General features: G+C 37.6%; 1 protein-coding gene across 2 annotated transcripts in view; it reads left to right on the forward strand.

Moving 5' to 3' along the window:
* Window positions 1–774: 774 nt before the first annotated feature.
* Window positions 775–16,034, forward strand: part of _Bre4 (glycosyltransferase) — a 153,314-nt gene continuing 138,054 nt past the window's right edge. For both annotated transcript variants that reach the window (XM_089736850.1, XM_028184938.2), the window contains exon 1: window positions 775–1,075. The gene's annotated coding sequence lies outside the window, so the exon portion shown is untranslated. The remainder of the gene's footprint in view (window positions 1,076–16,034) is intronic.

Consider the following 16,034-nt stretch of genomic DNA (forward strand, 5'->3'; position numbering starts at 1 on the left):
AATATTAGAATCCGTCAGAATCCTTATTGGCACACCACACACAAATATACATTTAAAAAACATCACTTTTATTCGGTAGTCGGCTTAAAGCCGATATTATTATCTCAATTACGGCATGGTCCTGTTGGTACGTAATAAGTACTAAACGGTGACGGTACCATTAATTGAAGCTAACTGCGAAAAAGCCCGTATTGAAGTTTTATTTAGCAACAATTATATACAGATACTATCTAGATACCTCGACTAAACAAATCTGGTTTCGCGTCGAGTTGCATCGTTTTAATGTTTTATATTTACAGAGTATTAAATTGAATGTATTTTACTTTGTTTGACTTTAAAAATTGAATATCTTTTTGCTTTACAACCATGATTTACCAGTTTAATACACAAACAGATTCTACGTATAACGTAGCGCAATCGTGGTGTTACAAGCTTAATTCTATGTGCCATGATTCCTAGAAGTCTGAATTTATGCTAAAATAAACTAATAAGAGTGAGAAAAATCGAAATATATATATTAAATCGCTGAATATTTATAATCAAATCAAATAAATTTTCTCAATTTAATACAGAATAACTTGTAAAGAAATGTTACCATTGTTATAAACTACACAAGTCTATTTGTTCAGTTTTTCTATCGTTACAAAGTTCTAGCACACGGTAACATAAATTGTTCGTATAAATTCCCAGTTTTCAATCCGAAAGTCCGTTGAGTCCGTAGAATTGCATAATTATTGTGGCAACATTTTAATTTTTTTCGTGGGTTCTGTCAAACGTCAGTACTGTGAGCATTGCAGTTTGCGGCAGTCAGTGTATTTACGTTGTGGAAATTTTGTGTTTCTCGCTATTTTATGTGACACTTTCACCGATATATAGTGACGCGATTGTGTAACATAATTTCGTGTGCTCTATTAAATACTAACCGCTTAAGGGTAGAAATTTAAATGATGACATTCGGAACTTTGTAGGTCGTATTTTTTTTCCGACAGACTTGTTTTTGTTGTGATTTAATGCGAATTTAGTGAATTATCAAGCAGAATACAAACATAAATTATCTTACTAATTGTCATTTAAGGTAAGTGTTATATTTATGGCCAATTACTTGTTATTGATCGATCCAAAAATTATGGGAACATGATTATGAATTAGAGTTAAGAGTTTAATGCATGTACGTATTCTAAATTTAGAAAATTGTCTGTGAAGTGTGTGACCAGTTTATGAGATTAGAAATGTAAACATGATATGTTTTGTTTAATAACAAATTTTTCTGAATATAAACAAACATATTTTAAAAATCTTTATAATCATAAAATTTTAATTATAATATACCTAACAATAATATACTACATAATACTTAAATAAAATTCAATCATTGATATAGTTTTTGTTATCAGGTATGCGACTCGTTGAGATTTTATCAGTACTAAGTGATAACAAACAGTACTAGTCCGGAAACATTTACTCATAAAAAAAACATTATAACAATTTAGAATATATCTGAATGAATAACTATAACGTAATTTAAATATATTATTTAAAATAAATATTTATAAAAAAATATTTAAAATTAAATATTTTTAAGTTTCATGAGTCTAGTTATTTTTTACACACATAACTATATTGTGAGTTATTAAAACATATTTTACAATTTATGTTTATTCATGTGTGTAGTTAGGATAATAATTAGTGGTTTAATAAAAATGTCTTAGTTTTTAGATCAAAAAAGCTAATAAATCCTTCTTATCACACTAAAACAGAATAGAATACATTATGTTCATATTACAGAGTAAATTAGGTATTTTCCTTAAGTAAACTATATTCGCATATTACTCATGTGATTAATAGAATATTAATAATTTTCTTTTAGTGGTACCATATGACTGTAGATGTTGATGATGGAAGTAATTGTATATAGCCATCAGTGCTTGTTTTAGAATTAGTTAAAAAAATAATATTAATGCAGTTGCCTTGTAGTGAATAAATTTAATTGACGAGGATGGGGTGGGTTCAAGTTTTACTGGCTAAGTTGGATGGGTTTGATTGGATCGAATGCTGTCAACGTAGAGACCCAAAACTGAAGTCTTATTTGCTGCATTGCTTTTGAAACCCATCTTTATTATTGCTTCTGAGTGAAGATAAGCTAGTCTAACCGAAGATTTAGAATACAAAATTTATTGTGCAGTATGGTTATTAATTTCAATGTTTCTTAGTATTTGGTTTTATGACAAAATTTTAAATTTTATTTTTACCACAGTAATGCATGCATATATGTATATAACAAAATTCATTGTTAATATATATATATCCATACTTTATAAACATATGCAATATGATAATAATGTAACGAAAATGACCGGACATTCAACTGAACCAGTTTTTATATTAAGTGATGATAAAGGGCGGATGATAAATTAGAACAAACAACAAAGTGTTATGCGGGTTTGTATTGAACGTCGTTTATATATCAACATACAATGTGACTCTGTATGAACATGAGGTATATCAAGTGGTTTTTTTTTACTAAACCTGCGACCTGCACCCGTTTTGATAACCAAATTGCTTATAACAAAAGTCAATCCCTTTTTTCGTTTCTCGAAACTTCACGCTCAACTGTAACTATCGCTAAGTACGATTTTTTCACGCGGATTTAAAAAGGAACTTCATTACAAACTTTGTCCCGCCAATTACGAATACAGTGGAAAAAAACTGGTAAATTGGCGCACCGTTCACAACTGATTTGTCATACATATTTTGCAATGGCAAATGATTTTATATAGATGTAAATACGCATGAAAAAAGTTTTTTCCGTCAAATAAAAAAAAAACAGCATACGAGTAAATTAATTGTGGTGTTTATTGTATGTCAGATAATTATTACAATAAACCAATGTAAATATTTGTTGCGTAACTAAAATAGAAAAAAAAGCAACTCTTCTCTTCTAATGACCACTGTACACTCTCGCAAACAATCTGGGCAAAATCTACAAATCAACATTAGGATTTTAAACTCCGAACGTGCGACCATTTTCGAATTGACATTGAACGAATTCAGTTCGGCGGCAAGTTGGTATGCAACGAATTCCAGTCTTTATACCACATTGCCGTCGAAGACAGTCTAGCGAAAGTGTCTACCTCTGCCGTGGACACATTATAGACTATCCGATTTTTTTTTCCTACCTAAGCTTATGGTCTTGAGATACCGTTTCAGCGTAACCCTAACGAGTAGGTGAGCTCACGGGGCTCAAACTTGATGTCGTTGCTAACACTAACCCTAGCAAGGGTGCTTCACCGAATCTACCACCGGATCGGAAACGCAGTGTCTGTGGGTTAATTACTCGCCGAGTCCTTCTTCGCAGGCTACGGGTTTGACGAGAACGATGACCGGGGAGTATCCTTAAATCTCATTTGAAGAGGAACATGTCTCAGTGATGAGGAAACACCACGGATGATTGACTGGTATTTTTTTTAATAATTTTGTTTTCATTCATAAAATGTGTGAAGCGAGTGTACGAAGTGATAATTTTAGAAATTGATATGACCTTCACAGCCAACTAACGTATAGGAATGAGTACTGCGGATGTGTACTTCGCATTCATGATAATACTGACTTTACCGATTTTAAGACGACCATCGCCGTACTTGTGTACCTATATACAAAGTTTCTTTCCCAGTCGCGTAGAGGAAGGCAAAGGAAATAATGGCAACACCTACCTAAATTGATTTATTCATTGATAATTGAGATTCTCGTTCTCCCTCGTGTGTTTTATAATACCGAGAGGGTAACAACAGAAAATCCTCGGTAAATCCAAAAAATAACTAGAAATTAGTCGCAAGTATTTTTTTTTTAAAGGAAATTCCACAGCGTCTGATATACCCAAGTTGTAGTTGTAGATTTAAGCCCCTATTGTAGAGTAATAATTGTTTTCCGAAATATATGATTCTGACAGATCTTGGAGAATTGAAGTTGATATGATCCGATCAATCTAATAATATGAGATTTTTTACTGTCTTCGAAGTCACATGATCTATGATGATAGCACTAGTGCATCGCTTTTTATTGTAGACAAGTCATTTCGAACTTTGTGGAAGGACTTCTGGAAACGTCATGGTGGTCGGTTGGTTTTACAAAGTTACCCCCCCCAAAATCCCTAGGCCGGCTTTTTTTAAACTGTTACAAAAACAAATTTGGAATGCTAAACAAAAACTGTTGCAAAAACAAATTTGAGTTTCAAGAACAAAATTGAATTTCATCTTTGAATTAATTCGTAAGTACTTTATTAATTTAAAAATTAAATCGAAAACAGTAAATTTTAAATCACAACCAATGAAAATTTAATTATTCATTTGTAATTCAAACGAAAACTTTGTCTTTTTGTCCTTAACGTAGTAGGGAATTGCAAAGCCTACTTTTTCGCTAAATAACTGAAAAGGAGTTTAACAATACCGTTGTTCATAATTTTTCTAGAAGAATCCCCGATCGAGGACCTTTTGCGTCGTTTTCCAATTAAAACAAAACAAGACCTATGTATGGGTCCGACCGAATTATTACACAAAGTTAGCTTCAGGATAACCTTTTACTTATGTGAAAAGGGTTTTGATAGCTTAGGAATTATTATTAGACTGGTTTTTTTTTAAATAAGAGTGAATAAAACTTCGTCTACATACCAACCATAATGCTTTTGAAGCCGAAAGCTGCTGAAGAAACTTTATGTTGCAAATCAAATTGAAGACATTGAATGTAGGACTAAATAGAACTCTTAAAGTCTCAGTAAGAAAAATAAAAGCACCTCTTTTTTTGAGATGCACCGTAATTATTATCGGAAAACCGTGAGTAGCCTGATTGACTTAGTGATAGTTAGCGGCTTGACTGTTGCGCTGAGGGTCGTGGGTTCGATTCCCATCACATCCCACATTACCAACCAGTATATACCATAGAACCAATGCTAATCATGATTCAACCCTACCATTCTTCAGAAAAATATTTTGAAACGAATCAAGATCAAAATCAACATTTATCAATGCACCACCGAAATATGGATTTATCACAGACCTAAGAATATTACAATTAATATAGTTCCAGTAAAGTCATTAAATTAAAACCTTAGGCGTGGATAAACGAGCCTGCTATTATTATACTTTGCAAGAGTTTAGCGTAGATCGGTAATGACTGATATCGTTGCAAATATTACCCCATTAAACAGCAAATATTTATTCTGCATTAATGCACCGTGCAATAGACTGTGTACAATTTTGTTGATACAGGTGAGTTTAATTGCCTTGTCTAAATATACATATATTTATGTTTTATTAATATGAATTTATATTAGCTATTTTTTTTCAGAAAAATTGAAATATAATAAGTTTTTATACGCACGTTTTAACACGCTTTTATTAGCTTGGTATATATGTATATATATATACAGTCGTGGTCAACTAATTAGGGACATTCAAGATAGTGAAGGGCTATAACCGGTTATGTACATTTAAATATAAAACCCTATTGATTTCTCAGCACCTATCATTTGCATAATGTGGTCCGATTATTATGCTATAAATGGCTGTAAATAAAAGAATTAATAAATAGAAAAAGTATTTAATATCAAAGATTAAACATGTATTAAATATTAAGGTACAATTTTGTAGTGGACATTTAATTAAGGACAGTAAAGTATAATGAAAAATACAGTTACACAAAACTTATAATCTTCAGTGTTATAATATCTTTAACAGCTCCATTTTATTACGTGTAAAATCAGTACCCAGTAGCAAAACCTTTGTTAGTAATTACCGCTTGACACCGATGTGGCATAGACATTATCAGTTTCTGACATGTTTCGACAGGAATGTTTGCCCATGCCTCACAAAAAGCTTCATGAAGTTCATCCAAATTTGTATTACGATAAGTGACAACTTTTTTCTTGATTTCGTGCCAAAGGTGCTCAATTGGGTTGAGGTCCGGGCTATTTGCTGGCCAATCTAGCACCGGTACAAACTGACTGGTAAGAAACGACTTGACTGAATGGGCGGTATGTTTCGGGTCGTTATCCTGCTGAAACATCCATATAATAGGGAGATGCTCCTCAGCATAGGGAAGCATAGTTTCTTCCAATATTGCCTTGTATTGATGTTGGTCTAATTTACCCTGAACTTTCCTCACAGGTCCCACTCCACGTTCAGAAAATGAACCCCATATTTTAATGTTTCCACCGCCATGTTTCACCTGTTTTTTTGTGAATCTTGGATTCAGTTCCGCTTTTACAGGACGCCGTACATATTGCCTTCCATCTGAAGAAATCAAATTAACCTTGGTCTTGTCAGAGAAAAGTACATGTTGCCATTGGGCGTAGGTCCAATGTCCATATTTACGTGCAAATGCCAATCGAGCATTTCTATGTTCTTTCTTCAACAACGGTACTTTGCGAGCCACTCTTCCGAACAACCCTGCTTCTACCAAACGTCGTCGAACGGTCCTCGCAGATACACCGGCTCTTTCGTTTGCCCCAAACACTTCGTGTTTAATTAAAATAGAGCCTAGAAACGGATCTTTCTTAGCTAACCTGGTTATCATTCTATCTTCTTGCGGAGTCGTTTTTCTCGATCTTTTTGTTCTGACACATTTAAAGCTGTGTTATAGCGCTTGAAATGTTGCACTGCATTGGATACCATAGTTTTTGAACAATTTAAATGTTGTGCTATCCTTCGGTAAGACCAACCACGCTCGACAAACTTCATGATAATTTTTCGTAGTGTTGGATCGCAACTTTTATTTTTGCCCATTTTTCTTCAAAATAATTCTCAAAACTTAAAATAAAAAATCTGGATTGCCGCCAAAACAACCACTAAACAATAAGAAAAGAAACAAAAAAGTATTAAAATTCCAATTTTGAAATTAAAACGCAATACCTCAGTGTCCCTAATTAAATGGCCAACCAGCATTCTTTGAACCAATAGCACTATGATATTGTATCAGCTATACTGTAAAGAGGTTTAATGTTTAAGAAGTTGTTATTGTTTGTATAATCGCGCACATAAATGACTAATTACACTTACATGTCAAAGATAGGGAATATTGCTAAGACTCGTTGGAAAATAAAAAAAATATTCACAATTTGGCTTAACTAGAGATTGTCCCTAATTAGTTGACCACGACTGTATATATATATATATATATTTAAAACGATCACGCCACGTTAACTGGTCCCTTGATAAATTCGTAAAGAACTTGTGTTACAGGTACCAGATAACGGAAATAAATGTAAGATTTTTATTATACACATACATATATGTAATATACATCCATAACCCTGGAAAAGACATTTATATTTATCATACAAATATCTTCCCTTGGCGGGATTCGAACCCGTAATATATGTATGTATGTAACCACAGTATGTAACGCACTTTTGGAATGTCATTTTCGCTGATTTCAATACGTCCGATTAACTTAAAAATCCGAACACACACAGAGAACCCTATAATACAATTATGTTATATCGTCCCTCTAATATTCTGATCAGAATCAACAGGTTTAAAAAATATGAAATTAATTGCTAGTTACGTTTGATATTTAAACGTATGTTTAATAATTTTCAAACTACATTTATAATTTTTTTAAGTGAAGTTGAGATAAGTATACATTTCCGAGGTAGCTGCCAGCTCTTCGGTCTCCTGTGATGTCGACTCACCTTTTTGCTATTTCCTTAAAAAGCCTTGTAGCGCTAGGACCCCACGGACCACGGCACCAAAAACATATTCCGAGCCTAGACCCTTGTATTCGCATGTTTAAGTAAATACGCAGCGTATTTATACCTGAGGACAATTTTTTTTTTCACTCACAAAAGTTTAATTAGATGTTTTTGAAATAGACTTCATAAAAGTGTAGTAATAAAGACGCAATTAATTCGTAATGGTTTTTAAACATTAACCGTGTGTACCTAACATCGGTACGCCAAATCACATAAATGTAAATGTGAATTTGTAAGTGAACATCGCCTTGGACTAAAAAGTTTGATAAGTATATCGAATCGGTATGAATAAGGCACGCTCTTTAAGACTTTTGCAATTCTACACCAGAACTGATTTCTGTTACGATATCACCGAAATGTCAATGTTTAAATGACATTGGTAAATTGGAACGAACGAAAACAATAATACGTGATTTTTGAACATTTTAGAGAGACTAGTGGTCGCCCGGTAGTCGAAATTAGACTATAATTAATTGAAATTATAAGTTATTATATATCACTATTATGATTTTATTTTCAAAGACTATTATACTTCTATAATCACAAATTTTGCCAAGACTACATTATGGAAAAATATTAATAAAGACAAACAATATTTAAATCTATTCTCAATTTTACCACAAACGTCAAGAACAAAAGTTTGACAATAAATAAATAGTATGCGTGCGTGTGTGCGTCAAATACACGGTAGTGAGTGTAATGTTTTTTTTATTGATTTAATGTATTTTTAGGCATAATTAAAAAAAAAAACATTCTGCACTCCTCTATATTCTCTATAAGTGTGAGAAATTTCATACTCCTCCGTCCGCGCAATTTTCGTAAAAAGGGGTACAAAGTTTTTCCTTCACGTATTAATATATAGATACTATTGCGTTAAATACTATTTAGTCCCGGCCACGCTTCGCTGTCACTCGTTAAATATGCAAAATACATTACATTTGTTGGAATGACTCGCTCGTAATCTGTTGTATGTTAATGATACTGTTCCAAATGCCTTCTCCATAACGACAAACAATGAAAAATAACTTACAATACTCACAACATATTTTAGATTTGATTAATTATAATTATAATAATGGAACAAGGTATTTTTGACGTGACAACGTCTTATAATTCGATGGAGCTGACTGCACGCACGAAAAAACATGACTCATTGAGGCGTTCCATTTAAGGCTTGAAGTGCAAGCGAGAGCGCGCAACGAGCGACAAAGAGACACAATCGGTCTCCGCGTTCGGCAGCGTTCGACATCTGTCTCGAGTGAGCGATGCATCCGCGTGGACAGCTGCTGTACAATAATACATTTACATGTTTTCGTCAAGTATGAAGTTCAATGAAAAGTGAATGTGGTGTCAATTGTCCATACAAAATATCTATCAAACAAATAAAATTAAAATGTTCTATTGAAAAATGAAACCATTCCATCAGTATTTTCTTATGACGTTGTCACGTTCAACTATCGTCAGTAAACCGACCTTACAGACAACCAATTTTTTTTTAATAGTCGTAAATAGGCAGACTAACATAACACATACCGTAAATGCCGCTACTTATTTCACGATACAGAAGTCAACTTTGGTCCGATGATGCGTGAAGATTAAGCAGATAGATTATAGAAGAATGATGATAGCCGATCCCTTTATTACACTGTAAGATCCTTCGGCGTTGACTTTTTTTTATTGCTTAAATCGGTGGACGAGCTCACAGCCCACCTGGTGTTAAGTTCTTACTGGAGCACATAGACATCCACAACGTAAATGCGCCACCCACCTTGAGATATAAGTTCTAAGGTCTCAAGTATAATTACAACGGCTGCCCCACCCCTCAAACCGAAATACATTACTGCTTTACGGTAGAAATAGGCAGGGTGGTGGTACGCACCCGCGCGGACTCATAAGAGGTCCTACCACTAGTAAATTTTTTTATTGAATAAAACGTAAAGCACGTTTAAATAGCAAACCGAACTAACAATTAACTCGGAGATATTTACACCGACGGATAGGTGAGCTCACGGGCTCAACCTGAGAGAATTGGTAACATTGGCCCCATCAAGAGCAGTTCTTTTGCTGATTCCTTGAGACTACCCGCGATTAGGTAGGAAAAAAAAATACAATTCATCTTTTTTATACGGTTGATACTGCTCAGGATATTACAGCGAAGTTATAAAATTATTGTATTATCATCGGTCCTTGATGCGTATGCAAATTTTCATGTTTCCCGGACGTTCTGAAATTGGTAAAAATGACGTTCAAATATTCCGCTAATTACAGACTTATCTATATACACACCAAGCTAATAAAAGCGTTTTAAAGACATTCTAAATCGGCTGTATACTTCGTCTATCGATGCATACATGTATATTAGATTAAATGCTGTTGACGACACTGAATTTCAATAAAAAATGGAACATAACTTATCTCACTTTTGTTTTCACGACAATTGTGTTTGTTACGAGATAAAATGTATAATAATAATAACAAATAGAATAGTAAATATATAGATAGTAATTATAAATAGGATAATAAACACAATATCGTTTTCCTGCTAGACTTAGTTTTCATATTTAAGGATCGTGGCCAGTACCTTCCAGAAGCCTCGATGTTTTTTTTTTTTTTTGGTCAGGAGGAAATCGCCGGACTTCCGCCCTTTTCTGGGGATACTGGGCGGGGTATGTCAGAGTCGAACTGACTAAAACCTCCTGTCGCTCAACAACCAACGTCCAAACCTCGCATGAGACTGAACTCATGACAAGGCAAAGGGGGGAAAGTGAAGCGTTTAGTGCGGAGCACATCTCTCCCATCACCCTCCCCCTCGGGACGCCGGACTGGCGGTCGTCGGCGCCACGACCACCAGCCCTCTCGGTCGGCAGACTGTCCGAAGCCCGCCTAGATGGCGCCGGTTAGAGTGGGTTACCCTACGGAATACCCCGCTGGGCCAGAACCAGCGTGGGTCGAGGATAGCCGGCCTTCCATCACCCGGATGCTCTTGCGTAAAACGCGTGCAGAGCAGCTTGCACGTCGTCTTCTTAGGCCCCCCTCGCCGGTCCCCAGACCGACATGTGAGGGGGACCCGAAACACTTAGAGGGCCAGGGCTTGGGCGAAATCCGCCTCCCTGGCCCCCGCTCGACGGCGGCGGGATTGTGCGTCTCTCACGCGCCCCGCCGCCTCCTTCTGCGAGATGGTGCACTCGCAGAAGTCGAGCATCGCCTTCCACGACTCGTCGTCGCCGAGCATCGATGCCACAACACTCGGCAACGACAAGTCGGTTCCTATTTTTGCGACGAGGACACGGCGCCACCCCTCCCATGCGGGGCAGGCGACGAGCGTATGCTCTGCCGTGTCCAAGTCGCAACCACAATGGTGGCACTCTGCCGTCGGCTCGGCTGTGATCCGGTGCAGGAACTCACCGAAACAACCATGCCCAGTGAGCACCTGCGTAAGCCGGAAAGTGAGGCGTCCTCTGTCACGATTCACCCAATCCACAAGGACCGGGCGAATCGCCTCGACGGTCCTACGACCAGCCGAAGGATCAGCCAGCCGTCTGGACCACGACTCCAGCACGGACCGCCGAGATTGGGCCCTCCGTGCTCTGACCACACTGGGGCTGGGACGCGCCACGCCCCGGGCACGAAGTTCAGCCCGCCACCTATAGTCAGCGGCGAGCGCCTCCGCTTCCAGAACCCAAGGCGGCGTCCCAGCCAGTACACACGCCGCCTCAAAGGAGATGGTGCGGTAACCACGGATGACCCTGACCGCGATGGTGCGTTGCGGCCGTTGCAGCAGCTTCGCCACCCCCACGGCCAGGGACTGGCCCCACACGGGCGCCCCGTATAGGGCCATTGATCGCACCACCCCCGTATAGAGACGGCGCGTCACCTGGTCAGGCCCCCCGACGTTGGGCAGAAGCCGGCTTAGCGCGCCGGCCACCCCCAACAAACGAGGGACCAGGTTCTGAAAGTGAGCACGGAAGGTCCAACGACTGTCCAGAATGAGGCCGAGGTACTTCAACTGCACCCCGACCCCGATACGGACGCCTCCAACCACGATATGGGCATCGACAGGTGGCACTCTCCGGGGCCTGTGGAACCACATGGCCTCGGATTTACTGAGCGCCACGTCGAGGCCCAATCTCCTAATTTTGCCGACGACATGCGCCACCCCAGCCGTAGCAAGACGGGCAGACTCAGCAAAACTCCCCCCCCGGGCCACGACCAACGTGTCGTCCGCGTAACATATTACGCTCAGGCCCGGGAGGAGGGCACCTCTCAGCACCCAGTCATACCCGATATTCCACAAAAGGGGGCCGAGCACCGACCCCTGTGGAACACCGCGCACGACCGGGAACCGGTGCAGGATCCCACCATGTCCGGTACACGTGACCGATCTGTCCTCTAAGTAGGAACCCACCAGCCGGCGAAGGTAGGGGGGCACTCTATGTCGTTCCAGCGCCCCCCCTATCACGGACCAGGGCAGGGTGTTATTGGCGATATCGAGCGACACCGCCAAAGCCACCCCACCCCTGGAGACGGCCTCCTCCGAGAGGGCCCGCACGCGAAGGATCGCGTCTACCGTTGAGCGGCCCTCTCGGAAGCCATACTGCTCCGCCGACAGATCGGGTCCCACCCCGACCAGATGCTGGATGATGCGGGCTGCCAGAATGCGTTCCAGCAGCTTGCCCACCTCATCCAGCAACACGATGGGACGGAAGCCTCGATGTAATGTACAATTATCCTTAACGTCGGCGATGGGAAATGGATCGCGTAAGGATGTGTCAATTGTTATGGACATCTAATAGGGTCTACATAGTATTGTAAAGAAAATAAGTAAACATAGAACATAAATTAGAGTAAAGTATGCTTCATTGTAAACCGATATAAAATAAAAACATTAAAAACGGAAAGTACGATTTTTTAATCTAAAATTCATCAATAGGTGAATATTTATTTGCAAGAATCTTATCATATACATAGACATTACAGGCTATTTTATCGGTAAGAGCAAAATTTTCCAGACAATTACATAACGGGTGGACACGATCACCTATGCAAAAAAAATTACCACGGTATACGTATAAGGCGATTTAAAAAAAAAAGCAATCTACATACTTAATTACATCATCATCATCATCATGCTTTCCTATTACCCTCTGCTGGGGTGTAGGGCTCGAATCAAATTTTTCCATTTGTACAACTTGGCGTCGCTCGGTGGAGCAGGAGCTACTTAATTACATACTGTTACTAATATGCTTTCAATATTTTATACTAAACTATAGTGGACCCGGCGAACTTTGTTCCGCCACACGGTTTGTTTCAAACACATCAACCGGTCAACTTCAAAATTCTACTTTAACCATAGAATATATTACGTTTAGCTGTCAGTTGCGTTTTGCTATTCCATATCAGTTGCGTTTTGTTAAACCACTTTTTATGTCACGACCCACGGGAACGTGATAAAAAGTTAAAAGGTTCTAAGCTACCTCCTCACCAATTTTCAGCCAAATCAGTTCAGCCGTTCCTGAGTTATAAATAGTGTAACTAACACGACTTTCTTTTTTATATATAGATTAATTAAAATATTTTGAAACAATTTTGTGCTTTGATAAATTTTACAATTTCCCAGATTTAATATACATAGTTTATATTTATCTCACAGATACGTAGTTTATATTTATTTTATTATATCTCACAGATGAAACTGTAAATTATGTTTTTGAATACGCAATGTTTTAAGTTCGTGAAAACATCTGCAATCATATGTTGACTTAGAACTCTTTTTATTCTCAACTGTTTGCAAATCATTTATCATTCGTTTATTTACAAACGAGCTCTCTTCTATGTAGGAAAATGGAGTTGTATTTACTAGAAAATATTGCGTAATGAGCTCATTAACTTAATATTGTTGCTGTTTCAGCTGTGTGTTATTTTAACAAAAGCCATTATTTTACTGTAATGATTGAAAAGGTCGTTCGGACTAGAGCATTAGGACGCATTGTACAATTTTAGACGGCTAACGAGACCGAACCGTGACAATGGAAGAAGAAAAATAAACGTTTTTTTTGTTTATTGTATAGTTTCTGTGTTGCTTTTATCTATCTATCTATATATCTATATATATAAAAATGAATTGCTGTTCGTTAGTCTCGCTAAAACTCGAGAACGGGTGGACCGATTTGGCTAATTTTGGCCTTGAATTATTTGTGGAAGTTCAGGGAAGGTTTAAAAGGTAGATAAATATGAAAATTCTCGAAATTAAATAAATTTTAGGTCTTTTATTTATTGATTGAGGCACTACGTAGTCTGCCGGGTCAGCTAGTGTCTAATATATTATTTGAGTGTTAGTCGACACGTGCAGGGATTGAACCGATAAACTGATTACAAGTCCAGAGACACCCCTGGAAACGTCTTTCGCGTAGCAAGCACACGCTGACTTATGATCCTGGTTTGTTATGTATAATGTATTTACATACTAAAAAATTTTTGCAATAACGAAAACTGATTTCATTAAATAAAATTAAATGTATATTCAATGTAGTAAAGGCAGTTAATAGTGTATTATAATGCAAACTAACTCAAACTGCTGGCCTGATCTTGGTCTTGACAAAATTAAAATTAAACAGGATTAAATTAGAAAATCAGCTTTCAAATAAACAGAAAAGAACCTTCCAAATTGTTTCACCTAGAACAAATGGCTGTGGTACCACACGATTACAAAAGATCAGTCGAATTTATAACCTTCTCCTTTTTATTGAATCGGTTAAAAACAAGTGTAATATTTATATGAAAATATAAACTTTTTAATTAATGAGATCGTATCTATTACACAGCATCTTAGTTGAATGGCACATAGACCTGTTTGTTTTGCGAAGCAGTCGTGAGTTCGTTTTGAAGTGAGTGAAAGTCTAAGAAGATTTCGTCTAATGTTCCGAGGTGGATGGAGGCATTCCGGTGGTGATGTCTATGGACTCTGGTCAATACCAGGTGGGCCTCAAACTTGTCCTTCACCACACAGACGATTTTTTAAATCTGAAATTCATCAACTGAAATTGAATATTTATTTGCAAGAAACTTATCATATACATAGATAATATAATCTCTCAATAAGCCTCTGCAATAAGCGCAGCTTGTATCGCACAAAAAAGATACAGTAAAAAATTTAATGATAAAAAAATACATAGTTCTATCGCATTTATTATTACACGGTCAAAATTGTTTGTTCCATTAACCGTGTATCATATTTCCACGAAATGTTATTTCATGGCTTTGAATAGCACACAGAATGTGTCATGCTGGTTTCATTCAAGCCAGTAACATGCAAGTCAACGAATATTATATAAACGAAATTTCTATTCTATTTTTTATTGCTATGATCGATGGACGAGCTCGCGGCCCACCTGGTATTAATCGGTCACCGGAGCTGATAAACATCAAACCACCTATGCCACCCACCTTGAGACACGACTTCTACGTCTCAGCTTTTATATTATAACAGCTGCCCCTATCCTTCAAACCGAAACGCATTACTGCTTCACGGCAGAAATGGACAGGGTGTTGGCCCACACCCGGGCCACCAGTAATATTAACATCTCCTGAAATACCGAATATCTTGAGTGAAATGGAAAAGGTCATTGTAATTTTTTTTTATTGCTTAGATGAGTGGGCGAGCTGACAGCCCTGGTGTTAAGTGGTTGGGGCCCATAGACATCTACAGCGTAAATGCGCCACCCACCTTGAGATATAAGTTCTAAGGTCTCATTATAGTTACAACGGCTTCGAACCCACCCTTCGAACCGAAACGCATTACTGCTTCACGGCAGAAATAGGCGGGGTAGTGGTACCTACCCGTGCGGACTCCCAAGAGGTCCTACCACCAGTTGTTATATTGAATGACAAGATAAGCTTTTTTATTTGTTTATAAAAGCTTCAGTCTTACATACGAAACTCGGTCAGCATGTTTGAAAGTCAATCGTGACATCGCGTTGTCGGCTTCCGTCGCGCGATGACATCATAATCATGTACGAGTCCTAAAATATATCATAACACTCGGCATATTATGAACATTTGTAATTCAATTGTGTATCATCGGATTTTACGATACCGGTCAATTATTGTATTCTACATAGATGTATGTGTGTTTATAAAATTAATAATATTTTCACTATCGTAATGATCGAATTTTGACTATAATCACTGCGCGCTGAAGATTTAGATTCATTCTATGCTTTAAGTTTCTAATATTTAGTATATTTTTCAAGTAGTATTTTTTTCAAAATAATGAAAGTCTATTAATTTTTTG

The sequence above is a fragment of the Bombyx mandarina genome, chromosome 03 (assembly GCF_030267445.1).
Source record: "Bombyx mandarina strain Sakado chromosome 03, ASM3026744v2".
NCBI lineage: Eukaryota > Metazoa > Arthropoda > Insecta > Lepidoptera > Bombycidae > Bombyx > Bombyx mandarina.